Below are 25712 nucleotides of genomic sequence, written 5' to 3' on the forward strand. Positions count from 1 at the left end.
GGTTATATTTTATGTGGAATAGGACCTTGATTTTTTTGATAGCATGCATTGCAATATAGTTTAAAATAGCCTTAAAATGAAAAGAAAAAAAAAGAACCACAACAAAAAAACAAAACCCATCAGCCCACTTTTTTTTCTCTTCTAGGTGTCTCTGTGGATATTTGCACTTGACTGGGAGGAAGTGAAAGAAATCAGTTTCCCCTTGACCTACCATAAATTTACTGACCTGAGGATGCTATAAATTGGTATGAACACTTAAACCATACTAAGATCATTAGAAATTAATAGGACCACTTTGCCTCTTTCCGACATGCAGAAATGGATCTGTATTAATCACAGTGATATTAATAAAAGGAAAGGTGCCCTCTTTTGCGTACGTCCTATACAAATGGCTTCACTTTTAAAGGAAATGAAATGCGTGACTCAGAGAACCCGGAGTGCATGGTGTTCAGTTCTGAATATTCTGTGAACTGGTTCACAAGCTGCTGGAGCAGCGAAGCCTGCAAGCCCGTTCACTGACATTCCAGTTCAATCTCTTTCCTGAATCTACTGCAGACTTTATTGCCACTTAGAAACCCTGACATTCTGCAAATTGTACAGCGAACCCTTAATGATTTCTGAAACAAGAATGAGGTAATCTTCACAGCAATTTTAAATATTCCAGAGGTCAAGGGGGCATTTATGGTTTCCTTTATCACAGACTGAATTGACTTTTTCAGTTAATCATTTAAGCAACAAATTACGTATATTACGTACATTATCACATAGGGCTCTGGTTTCTGTGCGCCTTCTCCTAGGTGCTTTGGGTATTTCTGGGTGAGGCAGGAAAGTCAGACCAGATGGCCTGGATTATTATTGGAAGCAGATCAGTGATTCATGCGTGCCTTTCTTCTTTTACCCTTCCTCCACTCTGTCTTCAGTTCTATCAGCAAAACCAGTAATTGGCTCTCTGGAAAAAAAGGGAAATTGGCTCTCTGGGAATGGCTGCCTGAGTAAAGGAAAAGGTGCTCCTTGTGCTTTCACCGACCATATGTGTGTTTTGTTCCAGGCTCAGATTGAAAATGTTAGCTGTTGTCCATAGTGTGATGGAGGTGCTGATAACGAGAAGGGGATATGAATGTACTTTTGTGGCTTAGAATTTCGGTGTAAGCCTCTCCAAGACAGACGCTTGGATTGGTTAGGTGTTTTTTCTTTTTTCCTGACAACATCTTTATGACTAGAAAGTGTTAATTAGGTCATTTTGGTTTTTGTAAAATGTTTGAAGGCAAAAGTAAGATGCCTGCACATCTCGGGGGCACCCGGTGATTGTGAGAGGGCCTGGGTTTTTCAGACTATTGTCACTACAAGGAAAGGACTTTGCTCCGTGAGGTGAGCATCCATGCCCACACACCAATTTGGGGCTGAATGTGCAGCTTCAGGAGTTGCTTTCAGAACCCCATTTCCAAACACTGCAAATGCTTTTACTTACAAAACTTGTAAATACTGCTTATAAGGGAAGGGTTGTCGAAAGCCTATCAGAGTCAGAGGTGGGATTCTGAGCTTGCCACAGGTGGAAGGTCACTGTCTTAGGACACTGTTTGCTAAGGTTTCTCTGCTAGAGTGAGGAAGGAGGGATGCAGTGTTGGGGCGGGGGGCGGGGTGGGGTTCCTTCTTAACTATGCTCCACTGGTTTAACCTCACCAGCCAAGTGAAATGGAAATTTCAAGAAAACATACATGAAAGCAAATCCCCAACTCTCTGGGGTCTGAATTTAATTTGAATAATTAAGAAAAAGGACTTAAGGTGGGAGGACAATACTGTAGAAAATACCCAAGCAATTGCCTCCCCTCCATTCTCCACTTTGCTTTCTTAATAGAAAGCTGACTTGCGAGGGTTCTTTCAAGACCTCCCCTACTTTGAGCCTCCTCTCTCACCCCCAGACTGGGGTTCTTTTTGAACTGTGAGCCATCTGTGCGTGTAGGAGCCATCGTGCCATCTCGAGATGGTGGTGACAAACCAAACTTCCTCTCCCCTCAATCTGAGAACACTTCATAGCTGAATAGCTCTGCGAGGTTACATGTTATTTTCTTCCCTGGTTGGTACCATTTGCTATAAAGAGGCCATGAAGGCAGCAATTATTATGGGTCACGGCTGCTGATTGTGGCCACTCTCGATAGAATCAACCAACTCCCCACATTAGAATGAGTTTATCTCCCTGGAGAATCTGCCTATACCGGGGCAGCCATATGTGTTGTTTCAAATCGTCAAGGCTCCAAGCCACTCATTCACATTTGTCTGATCTGAAAGCAGGCCTCTCTGAGGAGTAGGTGGTGGCTGCGGGGGACATATTTGCATTTCTGACCTGCTGCATGCCTTTGCTGAATGAAATTCATATAATTACTACACACCATGACTTCCTCTAGAGTTGTATCCGTTCTGGGTGGCTTTTTTTCTTCCTCCACTTCATCAGCATCCAATTAATTAACAGTTGCCATGGCGACTGTTGCCATGACAGCATTCTCCCTAAGGGCTTCTCATTCATATTCTAATGAAATACTTGCACTTCACTGGGTGGATGGAAAAAATGGTAAGGAGAATTCAGGAAGAATGGAGGATGAAAAAGGTAAGGGATGCTTTGTCTCAAAGTCCTGCCCTCTGTAGCTTCTGCCTCAGCCTGCCTTACCTTAGGAAGAGTATGTTTATTTTTCTTTATTATTTTTCCTAATTTCTAAGTTTTTCCTATTTTTTTCCCATTTCTAATGCCTGGTTTTTCCTGAGATCAGGAAAAATATATGTATTATTGGGTAAAATGGGCTTTACCTGCCTTGGGGCCACGTTCTTCTCTCCTCCCTTTTTTAGTTCACAAGGTGAGGGGCACATTGACTTTCTTCTGTTGTTTAGTCTGACAGGCCTGCCGGGGAAGTTTCTAACGGATTCATCGCAGGTCAAATAAAGAAAGTGGAGCTTTGCCAGTTACAGCCATTGGCAGCTTCCACCTCTCAAAAGAAGACAGCATCTGCCACCTGCCCACATATGATTTCCCAGAAAGCAACAGTTCCAACGAGATTTCTTAACTGCCCTTGCAAATCTGACCACTGATTATGCATCTCTGCCTGATGTCTAGCTATACTCATTCACTCCTTCAGAAAGGTCTAAAAATCTCCAAAACTCCATGACCTTCGCCCACTACTTACCTCTAATAGGAGTGCCTCATATTCTGGGCAGAGGCCCTCAGCACCTCTGCTGTAGTTCAGCTCAGGTCCCACCACCTTGCTTGCTTTCCTGCCTCCAGGCCCTACCTCCTCAAAGACATTCTTGACACAGCTGTCTATTTCTAAAGCACAGTTTTTACTGTAACCTTCAACCGTTCTCAGCTCTTCAAAAGGTCCCATTGTCTTTAGCAATGGTCTTCAAACTTTAGTGTGCATCAGAATCCCTTGTGACACACGCAGATCCCTGGGCATGCCTCCTAAGATTATGATTCAGTAAGTCCCTGCAGAGCTCAGGGATCCGTTTCTCTAATACGCTAGCTTATTTAACGTAGACGATCCATGGGCCCATCTAGAGAAACACTAGCCCAAAGGGGAAGCCCGAATTCTTAGCCTGGCATACAAAGCCCACAACAATTTGATGCCATTCTATTTCTGCCTTTGTAACTTCTCTTCTAGTTACGGTTCTTTCTTAGATCTTCCACCCCTGTGCCAGGGGCTCTAACCATATCAGATTTTTCATTCTTCTCCATGCATGCTACACACAACTCAAGCTCCAAGCCTTTGCTCAAACTCTTCCTTTGTCTGCAATGACCTTGTTCTTGAAGGGGATCAGAATATGCTGCCCCAAAATATACCACTGTGGCATAAGATTATTTTGAGCTGAAGGCAATGAAGAAACAGCAGATACAGAAGGAACTGTCTGCCTTCTCCCTTGCTGCCTAAAAGCAGGGCATAAATTTCCCCTTGTGAAGGTGGCCCCCTCCCCTCTTCCATCTGAGGAAGAAGAGTATGACTCTTAATCACCAGAGATGCCTGGACTCTTACACTGAAGACAAGTAGGATTTGGTAATATTTTATTTAAATTTAATTTTTAAGGTTGAATTTAAAATTTTAGTACGATTTAGTAAGGTTTGTTATTCAGACTTGAGTCTTACTTACAAATCTTATTGAATAACCCTTATCTTCCATTAGTTTCCTCATATATTTACCTTCCCACAATTTACTGCCCCTAGAAGCTCAAACCCCCTTTTTTTGGTCTTGTTATTTCTCCAAAATTTATTGCCCTTTGTTAAAATGGTATATAAGCTCACATGCCAAACTGCTTCTTGGGGTTTCACTTCTTTTCTGAGAGGCCCCTCCATGTGCATAGGAAACTTTTTGTCTTGTTACTTTGTCTTTTGTTAGTTTAATTCACAGGCCCAAGCCACGGAACAGAAGAGGGTAGAGGAAAAGTTTCTCCTCCCCTACACTGTCTGTGATCCTGGTCAGACTCCTCAGTCCAATGTCACCTCCTTCTTGAAGCCTCTTAGTCTCTTCCAGAGAGAATCACTCTTTCTTCATGTCCCATAGCACTTTATGAGGCTTATGCTTGTACTTACCACATTTTATTTTCATTCTGTCTCTAAGGGTTGTATTCCTTGCTCCTTGAAGTTTCCTGCTGATGAAAGAAAATAATTACTTAGCATCTACTAAGTACTGTGCATGGTGCCAGTTAACTATTCTCACCATAAACTGCTTTTTAATCAACAACAAAAACAAATAATAATATGACTACCTGAGTTGAGTCCTTCATTCCAGGCAGTGTGCCAAGGAATATAAATACGTTATCATTTAATATTCACAGCAACCTTATGCAACTGCTATTACGATTCTCTTTTACCAGTAAGTAAAGAACAATAGCTTACTCAAAGTTGATAGCTAGTTAACAGCACCGTTAGGATTTATCCAGATTAACCTGACTCCAGAGCCTGCGTCTGGGTTATTGAATTGTTTTTTTTTGAGGAAGATCGGCCCTGAGCTAACATCCACAGCCAATCCTCCTCTCTTTTGCTGAGGAAGACTGGCCCTGAGCGAACCTCCGTGCCTATCTTCCTCTACTTTGTATGTGGGACGCCTGCCACAGCATGGCTTGCCAAGTGCTGCATACGTCTGCACTGGGGATCCGAACGGGCAAACCCCGGGCCGCCGAAGTGGAATGTGCAAACTTTACTGCTGTGCCACTGGGCCGGCCCCATCTGGGTCATTGAATTTTAAGGTGGGGAAACTTGAAGGAGGGTACCCAGCTAGACGGCAGGAAAGCCAGGCCAGTGGGGTTCCAAAGCTTGGTGACAGCTACCTTTCACCCTTTGAACCTTCAGCTCCTCAAGTGGTTCATTCAATTGAAGTAAGCCTGTCAGGTATTAACATGATTCTTATTTTGAGACTCAGAGAAGCAATTTATCCAGGGTAGCACAGTTAGAAAGAGGCTGAGCAGAAACTCTAACAGATGCTCACACACTAAAGTGAAGTTTCCACCAAGTCACAGAAACCTTCTCAATACTGTGGGCACTTGGATGAACTTGGATTCTGATCACCGTCTGTCACATAGTTGCAAGGGAAAAACACATCCTGGGGTTGTTTTCTGGACCGTTATAGTGAACCTGTAGAGCCTGGGCTATGGGGGCCTGTGAACAGGCACGCGCCTCACGGAGCTGCTCTGTTGCTGTGCCCATCACCAGCAGCACTGGACTCCGGATGCAAGCAGGTCTCTGCAAAGTAGTTATGGTCTTTGGCATCAGGAGATTTCAGTCAAACCTTTGACTGCGTCCAAAAAAGGATATTTGGGAGAGGATTCAACAGCACCCAGCAGCTGATGAGGAAAGGAGATGTTTTCTCACCTAATTTTCACAAAACAGTTCTGCAACCTCACCTTCAAACCCCTTGCCAAACACAGCTCTGCCTGCAGAGGAATTAAAAAAAAAATTAACCCCATATGTTCTGCTTAGGAAAGCAGCTGAGTGACAGCTTAGAGCCAGCGTCTGATACACCAGGCACTTCCTGATGAAGGCTCTGATGATTTTTTTAAATTTAATAAGCCAAGGCTCCATCTGTCTACCAAGCATCTGAAGTCAGCAAGGCCTCAGATCATTGGTGCCCAAGCTGGCTTTTGTCTCCGGCCCCATGGCAATGCTACTAACTGCATCCAGCCAGAGCTATTAGCCTGCGTCTGGAGCTTTGTTCTGCCTGGGTTTCTGGGGGATGGGGAGCCGTCGGCTCTTTCCCAAGGTAAAGCCTGTGTTGGGAGGTCACTGGTTGCTGACGAGAGAAAGGGCCCCTGTGCAGGTAATGGACCTTTATCGATTTCCGCCTTGTCCTGCTGTATCACCCCAGTGCACCTGCTGCTGGCCGCCAACACTGATAACGCACGCTGTTCAGACCGGAGGGAGGGGAAGATGTCGGGAACAATTCATCTCCGGCATGATTCATCAGGTCCCTGTTTCCTAACCTACTCCTGCACTGCCCCCGCCCCTCGTCCCCCAACGTTATCAGCAGGACTAGCAGGGTGTCAGATTTTGAAGAGTTGGAGGTCAGAGGGCGAAATTATTAACCTCCGCGTCAATTCTAACGAAGGCAGCAAGCCACCTGGATATTTAGTCACTGGAAATGAAATCAATTTGGGTTTTAAAATCTAATTTACATACAGCTGGGATGATAAATCAGTGACCCATTGCTAGGTAACTCACTTTTCTGTAGTTAGGGGGAGAACTTCTGTCCTCATTATTATCTGGGTAGTTTGGAGATTCAGAAATTATTCCAGAGCTGTTAGCCTCCCAAGAAAGGGAATGTGGTGTAATGGCTTTGAAAAATTTAACTCTCACTGCAGCTCGGATGTGAAACGGAAATGTAATTTCTATATTTTGTTTGTAGCCGTTTTAGTTTAATTCATGATTCCCCCCTTCCCACCCCACAGTGGAAAAAAATAACTAAATGTCTAATTTGGTTTGAGCGAAAGTCTGATTTGAGCATTTAAACAGAGTCTTCAAAGAATGCTCAGTCTTTCCAGGAAAAAATGCTTTAAATCTCAGACTGCCTCCATCCTCCTACTGCTTCTCTTCCTAAAATGGCAGCTGGTGTTCGCAGGCATCCTGCATGTGGGGGAGGGGCTGTGGCTCTTACGACGTCACCACCTCACTGGGGAAGACAGGAGCGGGGCCTCTGTTACGGGGTTGTCGTCTCAGGTGGCTGCCGTTTGTACCGGTTCCTGCCTGCTTCAGGCATCATGCCTGAGTGTGGTTGGTGTAACCTGGCCTGGTTGAGGGATTGTCCCTTGGCCAACCTCTGACCCCCGGTGGTTGTGGTGTCGGACATAGGCCCCTGAAAGGCCCCTGGCTCTCAACTCATCATCAGTGCCAGGCTGGAAGTGAAGGTTGCTCGGAAAAGTGGAACCTGAGAGCCCTTTGTGATTTCTCCTTGTTGCATGGCCACGAGGTTGTGCATGTGGCCTAGGGTGGCCTAGGTGGCCTGAGGGTTCTTCTTTTTCCAGGAATCTGTGTGGGAGCAGGGGGTGCACCTCCTACTCTAAGTTTCACTTATTCAATGCCAAAGCTCAGAGAGGGGATATGGGGACGTGGGGCTAACAGCCTTGCTCTGCCCCCCTCTTCTCCCACCCTCAAGGCTGGAAAAGGGATGGGTCTCTCCTTTCTTCTGTGTGACGGTCTCCTTCTTTCACGGAGTAGCAAGCATTCTGGACTTTTTGCCCCGGTGGAGGGGACACAGAATCTAAGTGACAGTAGGACTTTTATGCATTAGTGTCATCCGGGCTTCGTCCTAGATAATTAAAGTCGGGGGAGGGGTGTGAAGGGGTTCAGGGGGTGGGGCAGAGTTGGGAAAAGCTGCTTTTAAGACCACAGCCTGGCTTCAAGGCGAATAACGTTTTGCTGTTTAACCTGGTGTCTGAATGCCATAAACTGGAGATTACCCTTGCCGTTCTTTTTGTATCCTTTCTGTAGAAATTCAGCCTTTTCAGGCAGATGGGAGTTGGTGGGTGCCTTTTGAGGCAATTTGAGGGTGCTGGTCACATATTCAGAAATCCAGAAGAAATAGCACACGAATGCTTTTCAATAAAATTTTCCCTTCATGGCAGTGGCAATATGTGGGATTTTGTCACATGTTGTCATCTGACTGCGGTTCATAGATTGCGGGCCCTCAGTCAACAGCATTTAAGAAGCGTCAACAGCAACTTGCAGGTGTCAGCATATGGATGAGTGTGTGTGTGTGTGTGTGTGTGAGAGAGAGAGAGAGAGAGAAAGGGAGAGAGAGAGGATGGGCAGTCAGTTACGGACTGAATGATATCAGAAAAGATACCAAAGATATAAAAAATCTGAGATTAAACTTGTAGACAGAGCACAAAAATGAAAATATTTAAAAGGCCACAAAGAGGTGAGGTAGGTTAATGCAGCCCGAACTTGACAGAGGAGTTCTGAGAGAACGCAGAACAAAGAAGCCGTTAGAGCTGTAGACATATTTAACCAGAAAAGACTTCCTTAAAGAGGTGACGGGGGATCAGACTTGAAAGCAAGGTTGTTTATACTCATACAGATAAAAAGAGATGGAAGCAGACGGATTAGGAGATGGGAGCTGAGGTTTGCAGAGGGAAATAAGGTTGGTGAGATAGAGGGGAGCCAATTTGAGCAGTGGGATGGTATTGAGAACAGCTTCGGCTGCGAAGTGAGGAGATCCCCTCAAATCATAACTGATCAGCAGTGTGACCTTGGGTGAGTGTGACCTTGGGTAAGCTCCCTGGCCCGGAAGCCTCAAGTTCCTCATCAGTTGAAAAAGGGATCAGAGAGTTTCTCAGGCCCCTTCCGGGTATAGGCGGTTCTGCTTCAGCAGCAACAGGGAACTTGATCTAGGTTTTGAGTGGTGGGATGTGATGAAAATGATGTTGACGTGAGATTCTTCCAGCCGCTGTAGGTAGCGTAAATTGGAGCCAGGAGAGCAGTGAGCCAGGCATGAAATGACATAGATAGTGTGCAGTGGGCTGGATGGTGGCCCCCTCAAAGATATGTCTGGGTCCTAATCTCTGGCAAAAAAGGTCTCTACAGATGTGATTAAGTTAAGGATGTGGAGATGGGGATCTTATCCTAGATGACCTGGGTGGACCCTAAATGCCATCACATATATCCCTGTAAGAGGGAGGCAGAGGAAGTCTTCAGACAGAAGAGGGGACAGTGTGACCACAGAGAGATTGGAGTGATGTGACCACAAGCTAAGGCGCATGGGAAGCCACCAGAAGGGGGAAGGGGCAAGGAAGGATTCTCTGAAGGAGATTCTAGGGGGCGTGTGGCCCTGCTGACGTTTTGACTTTGTACTTCTGGCTTCTAGAACTGCGAGAATAAATTTCTGTTGATTTAAGCCACGTACTTTGTGGTAATTTGTTACAGCAGCTACAAGAAGTGAATACATGTGGACTAAACAGGGAAAGACACTGAAGGTTTATGAGATATTGGCTCTTTTCTCAGGCAGCTTCTTATGGAGGGACTATGAGAAGGAAGGAGAGAAATGAAAAATGGCTCTAAAGTTGTGAGCTAAGAGACTGACGTGTTTGTAAGAGTGCTTATTTTTGACCAGGTTTATACTATGCTTCTTACACATATTATCTCATTTCATCACCCTGTGTCTTACTTATTTTTGTCCTTAATTTTAAAAGTAAACAAATTTTTATTTACCTCAAAGTCACACATGTGACACAGAGGAAAACAGTCATAGAGCTAAAAGGCTTACGATGAAGAACCTTAGTCCCGACTCCTCCTTTCCAACCTCCAGCTCCACTTCACAGTCACTTTCAGTTCCACAGTCAGGTTTTGTTGTTGTTTTTGTTCTTATTTTTGTCATTTACCTTCATCTATTACTTTTTTTTTTTTTTTTTTTGGTGAGGAAGATTGGCCCTGAGCTAACATCTGTTGCCAGTCTTCCTCCATTTTATGTGGGATGTCACCACAGCATGGCTTGATGAGCAGTGCTAGGTCTGCACTCGGAGTCTGAACCTGTGAACCCCAAGCTTCTGAAGTGGAGCACGCGAACTTAACTCCTACGCCACTGGGCTGGCCCCTATTACTATTTCTTGACTTATCAGTTTTAGGCCATTATCTAGTAATAATTAGTACTAATTTTCTTCTCTGACTCTTAAGGGTTTCCTTCTCTTCTAATCTGTCCTCTGTCTGTGTCCCCTCTCTCCAGCTTTCCAGTCTAGTTTAGGTGATAGGATGTCATCTTGGAAGTTTGGATTAAGTCACCAGAATGTATTAGTCTCTCAAAGGAAGACAGAAACTTGAGAGTGGCAATGGTGTGAGCATTTCCCGAAGGGACCTTCTTCAGGGAAGCTGCCCTGAATGCCCGGTGTCCACCCCTCACCTCAGGCCTGTGTTGGACATCCCTCAGGATTACAAGGAGGGCTGACCGTGGATGCCTGCAATGCGGGCTGTGTGGACCTGTGTGTGACTCCCCTCGACATCCAGAGGCTGAGAACTGGGCTCTCTGCTCTGGTGGGAGAGCCTGCAGACTTGGTTCTGGTTGAGACAGGCCTACGCTCTCAGAGTCTGACAGGACGGAAGACAAGAGTCTGTGGAGGGCACCATGGCAAACCAGGGCCTGACAAAGGGGGTCAGCCAGAGGAATTAACGCATCACCCATGTCTTGGGAGTCCCTGTGTGGCCAGCAGGGAAGTCTCAAAGAACCAAGGAAAGCACCCTTGAGGGAGAAGAGGAACCATCTTGAAACCATTCCTGCAGGTGTGAACTTCCTGGTATCACCTTCGCCCTTTCTCCCTCCAGATTGCAAGGAGGAGATGAGTGACAGCAGGGAAGCTGGCCACACTCCCCCAGGAGCACGTCCCCGAGGGAAGAGAGACTATTCACCTCTAAATTAGTTTGGGAGGTCTGATTATTACATGAGGATGGGCATTCTAATTATGAAATGGAGGCTACGTTTCTTGACATAATGACTCTAGGACTAAAGCCAGAAAATCTTGGGGCTGGCCAGGTTTTCATCCAGGAATAAGGGGAAAATTTCCTCACTGAATACATTTTTAAACCTTTTTTTAAAAAAATTAAACTTTTTATTTTGAAGTACTTGTAGATTCACGTGTAGTTGTCAGAAATTACACAGAGAGACCCTTTGTAACTTTTATGCGGTGCCCCCCAAAGGTAACATTTTGCAAAACTGTAGTACGGTCTCCCAGCAGGATATTGAAGTGTTCTGGACCAACAGATCCCTCCTGGTTCCCCTTTTTAACCACAGCTGCCACCACCTCCTGCTGCCACCCCATCCTTAACCCTCAGCAACCACTAATCTGTTCTCCATTTCTATAATTTTGTCATTTCAAGAATGTTACATAAATGGAATTATATAGTATGTAACCTTTTTGGATTGACTTGACTTTTCACTCAGCCTGATTCTCTGGAGATTCATTCAGCTTGTTGCACGTATCAGTAGTTCTTTCCTTTTCTTCCTCTTCTTCTTCTTTGTTTTGCTGAGGAAGATTTGCCCTGAGCTAACATCTGTGCCAGTCTTCCTCTATTTTGCATGTGGGTCACCACCACAGCATGGTTGATGAGTGGGGTAGGTCTGCGACTGGGATCTGAACCAGTGAACGCCAGCCACAGAAGCACAGCACACAGAACTTAACCGCTATGCCATGGGGCCAGCCCCAGCAGGGCTTTCATTTTTATGGCTGAGTCAGTATTCCATGGTATGGATGGACCACAGTTTGTTCAACCATCGACCCATTGAAGGATGTCTGGGCTGTTTTCAGTTTTTGGCTATTATGAATAAAGCAGCTATAAACATTTGTGTCCACATTTTCCTGTGAGCCTGTCTACATCTCTCTGGGATAAATGCCCAGGAGTTTAATTGCTGGGTCATATGGAAGTTGCATGTTTAGATTTTAAGAAACTGCCAAGCTTTTCCTAGACTGGCTGAGCATTTTGCGTTTCCACCAGCAACGGATGAATGATCTGGTTTCTCCGTGAATATATTTTAAAGGGACAGTAGGAGATAAAATAGTTGCATTTTGATGACACCCTCTTGGTGGTGCGGCTCTCAGCTTGGTCAATGGCAAGTTTGATGCCTGACTAATTCACAGGCAGCAGGGTCTGCCAGGCTGGGAGCAGGCTTGGCCTGGCTCGTGGGCAGGTCCCGGGGCTCTGGTGCTGTGGTACTGGAAACTGGCCGAGAAGCAGCCCAGAGCCTGACAGCCAGCCTGGTTGTGGGGATGTCTTTGATACAGCCCTCCCGGGGGGCTTCCACATCCATTCGTCAGGGCTATGGCAGTATTTGGGATTTGGGCTACTTTCTTCCATTATGGAAACAAGAGACTCTCTTTTCTTATTTGAGCATAGTAGTTACTATTAAAAGCAGGCTGGAAGTGGTGCTTCCAAGAAACCTTTGTTTTCCCACTCTCTGAGTGAGGCCAGATGGAGGAGTTGGGAGTGGAGAGGGAAGGGTGGGGCTAGGATCAAAGCTAGAAAGGAGGATGCTTCCCAAAGAAAGCCCCATGCAGGCCAGTTCAACCCTTCAGTTGCTGAGGCGGCTGGGGGTGCCTTCTATCGGAGCTCAGTTGCTCTTGTACAACTCAGCTCTGAGTCTGCAAGGCTTACACTCTGAGGCCTGGAGCTTAATGCCTTGGTCCAAATCCTAGCTCCATCACTTACTAGCTGTGTAACCTCGGCTGAGTTTCTTTCAACCCCTCGAAGTCTCGGAAAGCTCACCTATAAAATGAGAATACTAATAGTACCTCACAGGTTTATTATGAGCACGAAGGAAGACAATATATGCAAAGTTCTTAGAACAGTGGTTCTCAAACTTGGCCGCACATTGGAATGACCTGGAGACCTTTAAAGAATATTGACGCCTGGGTCCCGTTCCCAGAGATTGGAATCACTGCAGTCGGTCTGGAGTGTGGATTATAAAAAAGTCCTGGGGTGATATACTGGGTTGAATTGTGTCCCTTCCCAAATTCATGCCCTTCTTGGAACCTTAGAATGTGACCTTGTTTGTAAATTGGGTCATCGCAGATGTAATTAGTTAAGATAAGGTCACACTGGCATGGGGTGAGCACCTAATCCAATGTGACTCGTGTCCTGCTAGGAAAAGGAGAAGAGACACAGAGAAATACATGCACAGAGACAAAACAACGTGAAGAGACACAGGGGGAACACCATATGCCAAAGAAGGCAGAGATCGATTGGAGTGATGCATCTACAAGTCAAGGAATGCCAAGGATTACCAATAACCCCCAGAAGCCAGGAGAAAGGCGTGGAACAGACTCTCACTCAGAGCCCTCCGGGGTGCTGTGACTTTGGACTTAGGGCCTCCAGAACTGTGAAAGAATAAATTTCTGCTTTTAGCCTTGCAGGCTGTGGTACTTTGTTACAGCAGCCCTAGAAAACGAATACGATTTATTATAATGTGCAGCCACTGTTGTCAATCACAGCTGTAGATCGTAGACCATAGTCAGTGCTCAATTAGTGTCAGCTGTTGTCATCACCCCAAAGCACATTGCCTTAGTTATTGTATTCAGGAGTCTGCTGACCCCCAGCAAAGCATCTTGGGTAGTAGTTGGTGCTGACTGAGAGGAAAGAGTCCTATGGAACTTTTGAGGATGGGCTTTGCTAGTAAATGAAGGGGAAGCAGTAGATGTGACCACTGTGGGGGGAACACAACGCATTCTGTCTGTCCTGCACAGCACATTCGCGACAGTCTGGGAAAGCATGGGCTCCATGTCAGTTTGGGTCATATAAGCTTGGGAAACTTTGTGTTCCATATTCCCCTCTTTGAAGAGTCATAGAGCACACAGTGTTTTCCAGGCTCTGGGAAGTCCTGTGGTAAAGAAATCCTTTTAACATTATCCTGGCATTGCCCAAACCTATTTGACCATATAAGGCCCTAGCTAATTCTTACATAACCTGTGTTATCCCTGTAGAATTGTGCTCTGGAACCTCACTTAGGAAATCCTGACTGAGGCTTCTCATCACAGGTGGGTACACCCTCGCATAGACGGAAAACCTAGAGGAAAGCAATCCCTCCATTTTGTCACTAGGCAGAGCTCAGCAGTGGGACAGCACGAGGGGTGGGGCTCACAGATGTTTATGGTTCAGGGGCATGAGGGGCCGGTCACACACAGAGGTGGGCTATGCTCACTGTGGATGTTCTCTGGAAACAGAATCGCTTTCCCTGCTGTGAAAGGGGCTCTTGGTCAAGTTTTAGATCAGGACATCCATTCAACCTGCCATCGTCGAATGCAGTGGACAAAGGAAGCTGGGATGGTGAAGGATGGTTTTTAAAGAGCAGCATTGTTTGCTCTTCGGGAGGTTGAGGGAGGACCTAACAGCTGTTGGAGGGTAGGAGGTGATATCAGCTGTCCTTCCTCTTCCTGGAGGGCAGAATGAGAGAACATCAAGCGGAGAAGTCCTGTGAGATGTGAGGAAGGATTTCCCAATAAGTAACACGACCTTGCAGCGGTAGAGTCAGGACTCAGAGCCAGGTCTCAGACTCTAAACCCTGCGTTCTTTCCACCGAGGGATGCTCTTGAAGGTAAATGTGTGTTTAGACTCAGATGCGTAAGGAACGCTACCATCTTTTTCTGTAACTCAGTTATTTCTGATCCCCATTGTGACAGAGTGGCAGAAACTTAGTTTTAGTTCATTTGAGAGTGGTTCTTACCCTTGGGGTTGTACCCAGTTCCAGGAGCTTATATGGAGCTAGGGCGCCATATAAATTGGCAGAGCAGGGCTGTGGTGCTTGCTGTCATTTGTCTGTGTAGGTGTCCCAGGGAGGTATCCATCTCCTGTCTGGTTCTTGGTCATCTGTTCATGAAGATTGTCCCTGTCACCACGGCCACTTTCACTTTGGTGGCTCCACTCGTGTACCGGGTGAGGGCGTGGGAATCTCTGGCAGGCTGACTCTGCTCTGGTTTGCTAGATAACCAACATAGTCACTTTCTCTCTGGTATCTTGCAGCCTCCCTGAGGCTCACCCAGAGGCAAGGGACACGGCCTTGCTCTCCTTTCCCTCCAGGGCATCGACATCACCTTTTGGAAACCCAAACCAGGAAGGCTGCTTTACTTTCTTGCTTTCCACTCTGTCATATTCTCTCCCCGAGGAAATGAAACAGAAGAGCCAGAGGAGGAGGGTGAGGGAGAAAAACCCCACAAGTCTCTGGGAACTACTGGACTACTGGAAGGAAAGCACCCACCACCGGATACTTCAGTAACAGTATTCTTCCAGAGCTTGCTCCCATTGCACTGGGTTGCAGAGGAAGGACGTGGGTCCTCCTCTTTCCCTCCTCGTGTAGATGGACCATTTCTGGGGCTCTGGGGCTCTACAGTGTATAAGCATTAGAGAGGGGCCTATCTCCTAATATCTTGACCTCCAGTTCTTAGTGTTAATGGGCTTTCCCAAGCTCAGAGGACCAGCTGTTCTTGTTTGTCTGAGACTGAGTGGTTTCCAAAGATGTGGGACTTTCATTGCTAACAGGCTGAGGCAAACTGGGTCAATGGGTCACCCTACATGAACCTTTGATTTTTTTTCTCTGGGATTAGGATTCTGCCCTCTGTGTAGACTCACCCCAAAACTTCTCCAGTCTGTCATGTCTTCTCTCTGCTGCATTCAATGCAGTAGGGACAATTATTCATGCCTTGAGTACTTATTAAGAATCAGCCACTCTGTTTCGCAGATTGGTTTGACCTTATTCTCCTGATGGCCACTGGATTCACTTTTTGGATGAATTTCTTGGTTCTGGAGCCTGTCTACTGAGAGCCTTGAAGGCTCTCCCTTTATCACCCCTCATTATCACCAACTTGCTATCAGCACTTCATCTGATAATTATTATTAATTACTATTTTTGCATTTGCTTATACTCATGCCAGGGGATGGGCTTCCAATTAACCACTGAAAATGGGGGAAGAGACAGATTTTTCTATCAGTGGATTAGTTGTCAGTACTGACAAGCAGCAGGGAGCTCATGAAATGTGTGTGTGTGTGTAGGTGTGTGCATGCACTTGGATGGGCGAGTGAGTGGGTGTAGGAAAGAGAGAAAGGAAGGTGGGAATGCAGTAGAGAAGACCATCTGTTCCTTGTAGCCAATTTTAATTCTTTCCTCCCTTCCTCCAGTCTTTACATACTTTCCTGGTTACCACTGTCTGAAGACAGACTATCAGTGTTAGATATTTCTGATTTACTGAGCTGTCAAAAACAAACAATGACTCCTGTCCCATTTTTTCTACTCTTTAGGCAATAGTTGGGACAATAGAAATCCTGCAGTGGAAGGAAATCTGGATCCTGTTACATCTTCAGTCTAACTTCCCATGCTCAGTGCCTGTTTATTTGCTTTACGGCTTTGAGAAAATCAGTTAACCTCTCTGATAATTAGTTGCTTTGTAATAAAATGGTAGTAAAGACACAGACCCCTAGACAGATTGACATGTTTTCAAAATGTGATTTTCATGACGCTGATTGTAGAATCTTTTTATTATATCATTCCTGGGCTCAAACAGGAGCTAAGAAAGCCCCATAGCCTATAGAATAAAATTTAAACTTCTTAATATGTCGGTCCATGCCCTACGAAATCTGGATTCTGAAAGCCTGAGCTATTTATCATGTAGTCCCTCATTTGGCCCTCTACCATGTATTAAATTAACTTTAGTTACTCTTAGTGAGTGTCTTACTTCTAAATTTATTTAAAAAGTCCTGACAGATGGACTGCTTTTTACCATTTTTTAAAAAAATCCCCAACACCTGACAGCTGTTTTGCACTTAGTACTCAATAAATGCTAAGTTAAATTGAAACTCTTTGGGGGATCTACAAATACTTTCCAAAAATACAAATATCTTATGGGTTTTTTATTTATCCTGAATTTATTCCCAATCTTAGGAAGAACATTGAGTATTTCACCAGTGAGTCTGATGTTAGCTATGGATTTTTCTTAGATGCCTTTGATCAGAATGAAAAAATTCTTTCTATTCCTAGTTTGCTGAGAGTTTTTATGAGGAATGAATGTTGGATTTTGTCAAATGCATTTTCTGGACCAACTGAGATGATCATAGGATATTCTCCTTTATTCTGTTAATGTGGTGAATGAAATAGACTGATTTTCGTTTGTTAAACCAGTCTTGCATTTCTGGGATAAAGCTTGCTTTGTCAATTTCTATTATCCTTATATATGTCATGAATGGTATTGGTCTGTAATCTTCTTTTCTTGTAATGTCTTTTTCAGGTTTTAGAATCAGCCTTCTACTGGCTTCATAAAATGAATTGAGAAGAACAGTTTTAGATTTATAGAAAAGTTGCAAGGATATAACAGAGAATATCCATATACACTGCACCAAGTTTCCCCTATTGTTAATTTACAATCCTGTGGTGCATTTGTCATAAGTAATGAACAAATATATGTACTTTATTATTATTGCTAATGTCTACTCTTTATTCAGATTTCCTTAGTTTTTACCTAATATCTGTCTTCTGTTTCAGGATCCTATCCAGAATACCACATAACATTTAATTATGTGATATTTAATTAAGAGTCTTCTTAGGCTGTTCTAGACTGTGACAGTATCTTAGAAGTTCCTTTTTCTATTGTTTGTTTTTTACTTTGTTGATTTCTACTCTTAATTTGCTACTTCTCTTGTTCTACCTTTTTTTTTTTTTTTAAGATTTTTATTTTTTTCCTTTTTATCCCCAAAGCCCCCCGGCACATAGTTGTACATTCTTAGTTGTGGGTCCTTCCAGTTGTGGCATGTGGGACGCCACCTCAGTGTGGCTCAATGAGCGGTGCCATGTCCACACCCAGGATTCGAACCGACAAAACACTGGGCTGCCTGCAGTGGAGCGCGCGAACTTAACCACTCGGCCACCGGGCTGGCTCCTTCTTGTTCTACCTTTTTGAGTTTAATTAATTTTTATTTTTTTAGCTTCTTAAATTGGAAACTTAGATAATTGATTTTTAAACTTTTTATCTTTTAATATAAACATTTTAAACTACAATTTTCCTCTAAGCTTTGCCTCAGCTCGATCTCACAAGTTCTGATTTTTTTTTATCATTCAGTTAGAAATTTTTTCTAATATCATTTTTGATTTCTTCTTTGACCTGTAGATTATTTAGGAGGGTGCTGCTAAATCTACAAATTAAGTTTATTTTCCAATTTAAAGTGATCAGTGTGTGATTAAAGCATATTTTCTATAGATTTTAAATATTTTAAAAAATCTGTTTTATGGTGAAGAATATGGTCTAGCTTGGTAAATGTTCTATATGCGCCTAAAAAGAATGTGAATTCTGCAATTGTTGGGTACAGTGTTCTATAAATGTCAGGAAGACTAAGTTGGCTTGATACAGTTGTTCCGATCTTCTAAATTCTTGTTGAGTTTTATCCAGTTCTACCAATTTGCTGACACAGGGATGTTAAAATCTCCCACCATGATTCTGGATTTGTTAATTCTTCCTTTAGTTCTGCCAATTTTACTTCATGTATTTTGAAGCTCTGTCATCAGGGGCATATAATTTAGAGTTGTTATGTCTTCTTGATGAAATGACTATCATTCAGAAATAACCATCTTTATCTGTGATAATATTCCTTGTCTTGAAGTCTACTTCATCTGATATTAATATAGCCACATCTGTTTGCATATGTTTTCCACCCTTTCAACCTTTTATTTTGTTCTTCTCTAGATTTTTACATTTAACATGTGTCTCTTGTAAACAGTATAGAGTTAGGTCTTGTTTTCTTTTTCTTTTTTAATCCATTCTGAGAGGTCCCTTATACTCCCCATTTCCACCCCCAGTTTCCCTATTTTTAACATCTTGCACTAGTGTGGTGCATTTGTTACAATTAATGAGCAATATTGATATTATTAACTAAAGTCCATAGTTTACATTAGGACTCACTCTTGGTGTTGTACCTTCTGTGAGTTTTGACAAACATATAGTGACACGCACTCACCGTTATAAGTATCATACAGAATGGTTTCAATAGTTCCATTCCCCTAAAAATTCCCTGTGCTCCACCTACTCATCCCACTCTGTCTCCTCCAAATTCTTCACAATCATTGATCTTTTTACTGTCTCCTTGGCTTTGCCTATCTAGAATGCCATAGAGTTGGAATCATTCAGTACATAGCCTTTTCATATTGGCTTATCTCACTTAGCAATATAGGTTTAAGTTTTTCCATGTCCTTTTGCGGCTTGACAGCTCATTTCTTTTTATCACTGAAAATAATATTATATCATTATTGTATGGATGTTTCACAGTGTGTTTATCCATTCACCTATTGAAGGACATCTTGGTTGCTCCCAAGATGTGACAATTATGAATGAAGCTACTATAAATATTTACGTAGGTTTTTTTTTTTAAGATTGGCAGCTGAGCTAACAACCATTGCCAATTTTTTCCTCCTTTTTTTCTCCCTGAATCCCCCCAGTATATAGTTGTATATTTTAGTTGTGGGTCCTTCTAATTGTGGCATGTGGGACGCTGCCTCAACGGGGCCTGATGAGCGGTGCCATGTCCGTGCCCAGGATCCGAACCGGTGAAACCCTGGGCTGCCAAAGTGGAGCGTGTGAACTTAACCACTCGGCCACGGGGCTGGCCCCTTGTGTAGGTTTTTTGCGTGGAGGTGAGTTTTCAGCTCCTTTGGGTAAATACCAAGGAGCACAGTAGCTGGATCAGATGGTAAGAATATGTTTAGTTTGGTAAGAAACTGCCCAACTGTTTTTCAGAGTGGCTGTACCATTTTGCATTCCCACCAACAATGAATGAGAGTTCCTGTTGCTCCACATCCTTGTGAGCATTTGGTGCTGTCAGTATTTTCAATTTTAGTCATTCTAACAGGTATGTGTCTAGTAGGTATGTGAGATCATACAGTATTCGTTTTTCTCTGTCTGACTTATTTCACTTAGCATAATGACCTTAGTGTTCATCCACGTGGGCTACAAATGGCAAGATTTCCTTCTTCTTTATAAATGAGTAATATTCCATTGCAAATTAATTGGTTTTTGAATGATGAAACAGCCTTGAATACCTGGGGTAAATCCCACTTGGTCATGGTGTATAATTATTTTTACACATTGTTGGATTTGGTTTGCTAATATTTTGTTGAGGATTTTTGCATCTATGTTCATGAGAGATATTGGTCTGTAGATTTCCCTTCTTATAACGTCTTTGGTTTTGATATTAGGGTAATGCTGGCCTCATAGGTTGAGTTAGAAAGAATTTCTTCTGCTTCTAAGTTGTGGAAGTGATTTCAGAGAATTGGTATAACTTCTTCTTTAAATATTCGGTAGAATTCATCAGTGAATTCATCTAGTTCTGGTCCTTTCTGTTTGGAAGGTTATTAGTTATTGATTCAACTTTTAATACATATAGGCCTATTCAGATTATCTATTTATTCTTGACTGAGTTTTGATAGATTATATCTTTTAAGGAATTGGTTCATTTCATCTAGGTTATCAAGTATGTCGGCACAGAGTTGTTAAAAATATTCCTCTATTATCTTTTTAATAGAGATCAGTAGTGATGGCTCCTCTTTCAATTTTGATATTAGTTACTTGTGTCTTCTTTCTTTCTTTTTTTCTTAGTTAACCTGGCTAGAACTTAATTCTTTTGATCTTTTCAAAGAACCGTCTTTTGCTTTCATTGATTTTCTCTATTGCTTTTTTTCAATTTCTTTGATTTCTACTCTAATTTTTATTATTTCTTTTCTTCTATTTACTTTGGATAATTTTCCCTTCTTTTTCTAGTTTTTTTAAGGTAAAAGCTTAGATTATTGCTTTTAGATGTTTCTTCTTTTTAAGTATATGCATTTGGTGCTATACTTTTCCCTCTCAGTTCTACTTTGGCTGCATCCTCCCTAACTTTGATAAGTTGTATTTTCAGTTTTATTTAGTTCAAATATGTTAAATTTCTCATGAGACTCTTCTTTGGTCCATGTGCTATTTAGAGGTGTGTTGTTTAATTGCTAAGTATTTTGGTTTTTTTTTTTTAAAGATTGGAACCTGAGCTAACAACTGTTGCCAATCTTTTTTTTTTTTCTTTTCTGCTTTATCTTCCCAAACCCCCCATACATAGTTGTATATCTTAGTTGCAGGTCCTTCTAGTTGTGGGGTGTGGGATGCTGCCTCAATGTGGCCTGACAAGCAGTGCCATGTCCACGCCCAGGATCTGAACCCTGGGCCGCTGCAGCAGAGCATGCGAACTTAAGCACTTGGCCACGGAGCCAGCCCCTATTTTGGGGTTTTAAAGTTATCTTTCTCTTATTTATTTCTAGCGTTATTCTATTGTGGTCTCAGCATATTTTGTATGATTTCTATTCTTTTAGATTTTTTAACATGTTTTATGGTCTTTTTGAATGTTCTGTGCAAATTTGAGAATGTGTATTCTGCTGTTGTTGGAGAAAGTATTTTACAGATATCAATGGTAGATGTCACCAGTTGACTCGTGGTGCTACTCAGTTCAATGATGTCTTTACTGATTTTCTACCTGCTGTCTGTCAATTACTGATAGTGGGGTGTTGAAATCTCCAACTATAATAGGGGATTCATCTGTTTCTCCTTGCAATTCTATCAGTTTTGCCTCAGATATTTTGATGCTCTGTTGTGAGGTGCATAAATTAAGGATTGTTATGTTTTCTTGGAGAATTGACCCCTTTATCATGATGTAATGCCCCTCTTTATTTGTGATAAGCCCTGAAATCTGCTTTGCTTGAAATTAATATAGCTACTCCAGCTTTTTTTAAAAAAAATAGTGTTAGCATGGTGTCATTTTCTCCATTCCTTTACTTTTAATCTATTTGTGTCTTTATATTTAAAGAGGGTTTCTTGTAGACAACATATATTTGGGTCTTGTTTGTTGTTTCACTCTGACAGTCTCTGTCTTTCAATTGGTGTATTAGACCATTGACATTTAAAGTATTATTGATATAGTTAGATTAATGTCTACCATATTTGTTACTGTTTTCTACTTGTTACCCTTGTTCTTTCTTTCTTTTTTAATCTTCCACTCCTTTTCTGCTTTCTCTCATTTTTAGTGAGCATTCGTATGATTTTTCTCCTCTCTGCATATCAATTATACTTCTTTTAGAGGTTGCCTCTGAGTTCCCAATATTCACTTACAACTTATTCAAATCCTCTTCCAAATAACACTATCATTTCAAGGATAGTGCAAATATCTTATAACAGAGTATTCTCAAATTCTCCTTCCCATCCCATATAACATTGCTTTCATTAACTTCACTTATCACTGAATATGTTGTTGCTAATATTTTCAACAAAATGTTATCTGTTAGATCAATTAAGAATAAGAAAATAAAACATTTTATTTTACCTTTATTTATTACTTCTCTAGTGTTCTTCCTTTATTTTTGTAGATCCAAGTTTCTGATCTATATTATTTTCTTTCTTTCTAAAGAACTTTTTTAAACATTTCTTTCAAAGCAGGTTTAATGGCAACAAATTCCCTCAATTTTTGTTTGTCTGAGAAAGTCTTTATTTCTCTTCACTTTTGATAATTTCTCTGCATACAGAAGTCTAGGGTGGTGATTTTTTTTTAAACAATACTTTAAATATTTCATTCCACTCTTTTTTGCTTGCATGGCTTCTGAAGAGAAGTCCTGTGTTATTCCTCTCCTTTGTTTTCTCTAGGTGTTTTTTTCCCTGCTCTGGCTTCTTTCAAGATTTTCTCTTTGTGTTTGATTTTCTGCAGTTTGAATATGATATACCTGGGTGTAGATTTTTTAGCATTTATGCTGCTTTGTGTTCTCTGAGCTTCTTGAATGTGTGGTTTGGTATCTTTCCTCAGCTATATCCAGTATATTAATGAGCCCATCAAAGGCATTCTTCATTTCTGTTACAGTGTTTTTGATTTATAGCATTTCATTTTGATTCTTTCTCAGATTTTACATTTCTGTGCTTACATTACTCATCCATTCTTGCATGTTGTCCACTTTTCCCATTAGAGCCCTTAGCATATCATTCATAGTTGTTTTAAATACGCAGTCTGATAATTCCAACATCCTTGCCGTGCCTGAGTCTGGTTCTGATGCTTGCTCTGTCTCTTCAAAGTGTGTTTTTGCCTTTTAGTGTGTCTTTTAATTTTCCCTTGATAGCCAGACATGATATATTGGGTTAAAGGAACTATAAAGGAGGTTTTATGATTTTTTAGCTAGGTGTTAGGCTGTGTTTACTATTTTCTGTAGCTGCAGGTGTCAGAGGTTAAAATTTCCTCTAGTGTCCTTGTTTTTATCTCCCCTGTTGTCTTTTGCTAGAGATGTCTTCTTAAATGAGGTCTGAGATGTGCAGTTCTTTCAGTTGTATTTTTCTGTTGCTATGTGAGAGTCCTCTTGATGTGGTATAAGTTGTGGGGGGAGTGGAAGCATTCTGTAATCCTATGATGAGGTCTCGGACTTTTAATGAGCATGTGCTGTCACCTTCACAGGTGCTTTTTAGTTTTGTTCTCCCTTCCCCCCAACACACACACTTAGGTGAGGCAGGAAGGCCAGTGGGGGCTGGAGTTGGGTATTTCACTTCTCCCATGTGAAAGGCTAGCAGCTAGAGCTGGCTGGAGTTGGTTATTTCCCTTTCCGATGGGTTAGGCTCTGGGAGAATATCAATTGGTAAGAGTTTCTGCTGGGAACAGGCCTAATTAAGAAGGACAGAATGCTCTGGGTATGTTTCAAAAAGGTTACTTTTTCCTCTCTCCATGCCAGAGGCATAAAAAGATTTTTCTCTGATCTTTGTGAGGACCTGGTAGGTCTCCAGAAGGTAAAACTTGTAAAAGTGTGGTGATCCCTCAAGACTGCTCTCCTTTGCCTGGAGTTTTTCTCTCTCAGACTTGCCCACACTGAGCCTCCAGCAATTTGTCAATTACGTTTTCCGATTTCCTGCCTCAGAACTGGTTCCCATAGAGGCTTCTGCTCCAGTATGTTCTGATTCTCTGTATCCACCCGTCTGTTTCTCCAATTTTGAGATGCTCTGTCTTCTCTGTGATCTTAATTCTCTCATGCATGGAGGAAGATTTGTTGATGTTTAGTTTGTTCAGCTTTTTTCTTGTTTTGAGGATGATAGTGACAACTTCCAAGCTCCTTACATGCTGGACCAAAAACCAGAAGTTCCAAATTGTTTTTTTAAAAAAAAATTTTGTGCAAAGTTTCTGATTATTTTCAGTAGAATTGCTAATTGATACAAGCTACTATATGATTACTGGAATTGTAGCCTCAGGTGTTATATTTAATGATATAATTTTATCATATTATTTTTACATTAGTTATTTTAACCAGTGTTCTATTATTGGGCATTCTAGTTGGCTCCATTTTTTACTATCACAAATACAGCTTAGTCTCTTTATATACAATGTTTACCTTTTTAAAAATCACGTCCTAGAATAAATTTCTTGAAGTAGAATTGCTGGGCCAAAAAGTAGACATGTTTAAAGACTTCTGCTTTATTGCAAATGCCCTACAAAACTTGTACCAACTTATGTTCCCAAAAGCAGTATATGAAAATGCCTACTTTCCCATACTTTGGTAAGAGTGGATATTATTATTATTTTTACATTTGCTAGTTTGAAAAAAACATGATATCGTATATGCATGCTTTGATTACTATTGAGGATAAACATTTTTTTACCTGTGGTTCCTTTTTTTCTTTTTTTAGGTCATTTGTTGAAATGCAGCTTTTTGTTGTTTCTTCACAGCAAGTTGTTCCATTGGGATTATTGTTTTAATGAGAGGTTCAGACCAATTAAGTCCAATTAGTTGGGTTTTATCTGAAGACTTTTCACTTAGGCTAGGGAAGAAAGATTCATTAAAAACTCAATCCTGACGTAAGCCTTCCTAGGACAGCCTAGCCTGATTGACAACAAATTAATCTCTGCTGGACCTCATGCAGTTTGCCTTTTGAAACTCATGCCTTGTGAAGAGTTGAGAGATGAAATACAAAATGTTGGCTGAAGTCATGATTCTTCTGAGCCAAATGATCAGCCTAGGAAATTCCCACATCCTTCTGGAATAAGATTAACACTTCAGAACTTCTAAGGAAGAATCTGGAATATTCTGTTCCAAACAGCCATTTTTATTATGGTGCCTCAGGCCCATTCCTTGCCCTTTTAAAATTGAGAGTGTCGACGAAAATAATCCATAACCAATCTATAAATGAAAATTTGGGAGAGTTTATTCTGAGCTAAAATGTGAGGACCATGGCCCAGGGCCTTTCTTCCTTAAGGAAGTGAGGTGTACAGAGTGGTTATATACCCCCAAACAGGATGTTTCACATATGATTGAAATGTCCCTTTGACAATAGTCGTGAGACTGCTCTGTCGGCACAGCGATTGATGGAAACAGCAGGTAGGTCTGCTGTCTTGGTGAACACAGCAGGGTGGCAGGTCTGTTGTCTCGAGCTGGGTGGTCACAGGTGAGCTCAGCAATCAGTTCCTAGCCTAAGGAAAGATGCTTATCCTTAAGGAAATGCCAACATTGGGGGAAGTTGCACATTTATCTTAAGGCCATTTGTTCTTGCCATAGGAAATGTTTAAAGCAGATATACAATGCATGCTCAATGGCTACGTCAGGCCCTTTTGGAAAAACAAAGTCAGGCTGAATTAAGTTTACACCAAATGGCTTCCTCATATACTCCAATATATCCTATTGCTTGCCATTTCCATTTGTCAAGAGAGAAAGCCTTGAAATCTTCAAAAGAATTCAGGGACTTTTGAGATCTGG

General features: G+C 42.2%; 1 long non-coding RNA gene across 2 annotated transcripts in view; it reads left to right on the forward strand.

Moving 5' to 3' along the window:
* The first annotated feature begins 437 nt into the window (after positions 1-437).
* LOC139080001 (uncharacterized) overlaps positions 438-25712 on the forward strand; it is a 35159-nt gene continuing 9884 nt past the window's right edge. Inside the window, exon 1 of one of the 2 annotated variants that reach the window (XR_011534097.1) lies at positions 438-633. This is a non-coding gene — a long non-coding RNA (uncharacterized lncRNA). The remainder of the gene's footprint in view (positions 634-25712) is intronic. The other variant, XR_011534098.1, reaches the window with a different exon arrangement.

This window comes from Equus przewalskii, chromosome 28 (genome assembly GCF_037783145.1).
Source record: "Equus przewalskii isolate Varuska chromosome 28, EquPr2, whole genome shotgun sequence".
Classification (NCBI taxonomy): domain Eukaryota; kingdom Metazoa; phylum Chordata; class Mammalia; order Perissodactyla; family Equidae; genus Equus; species Equus przewalskii.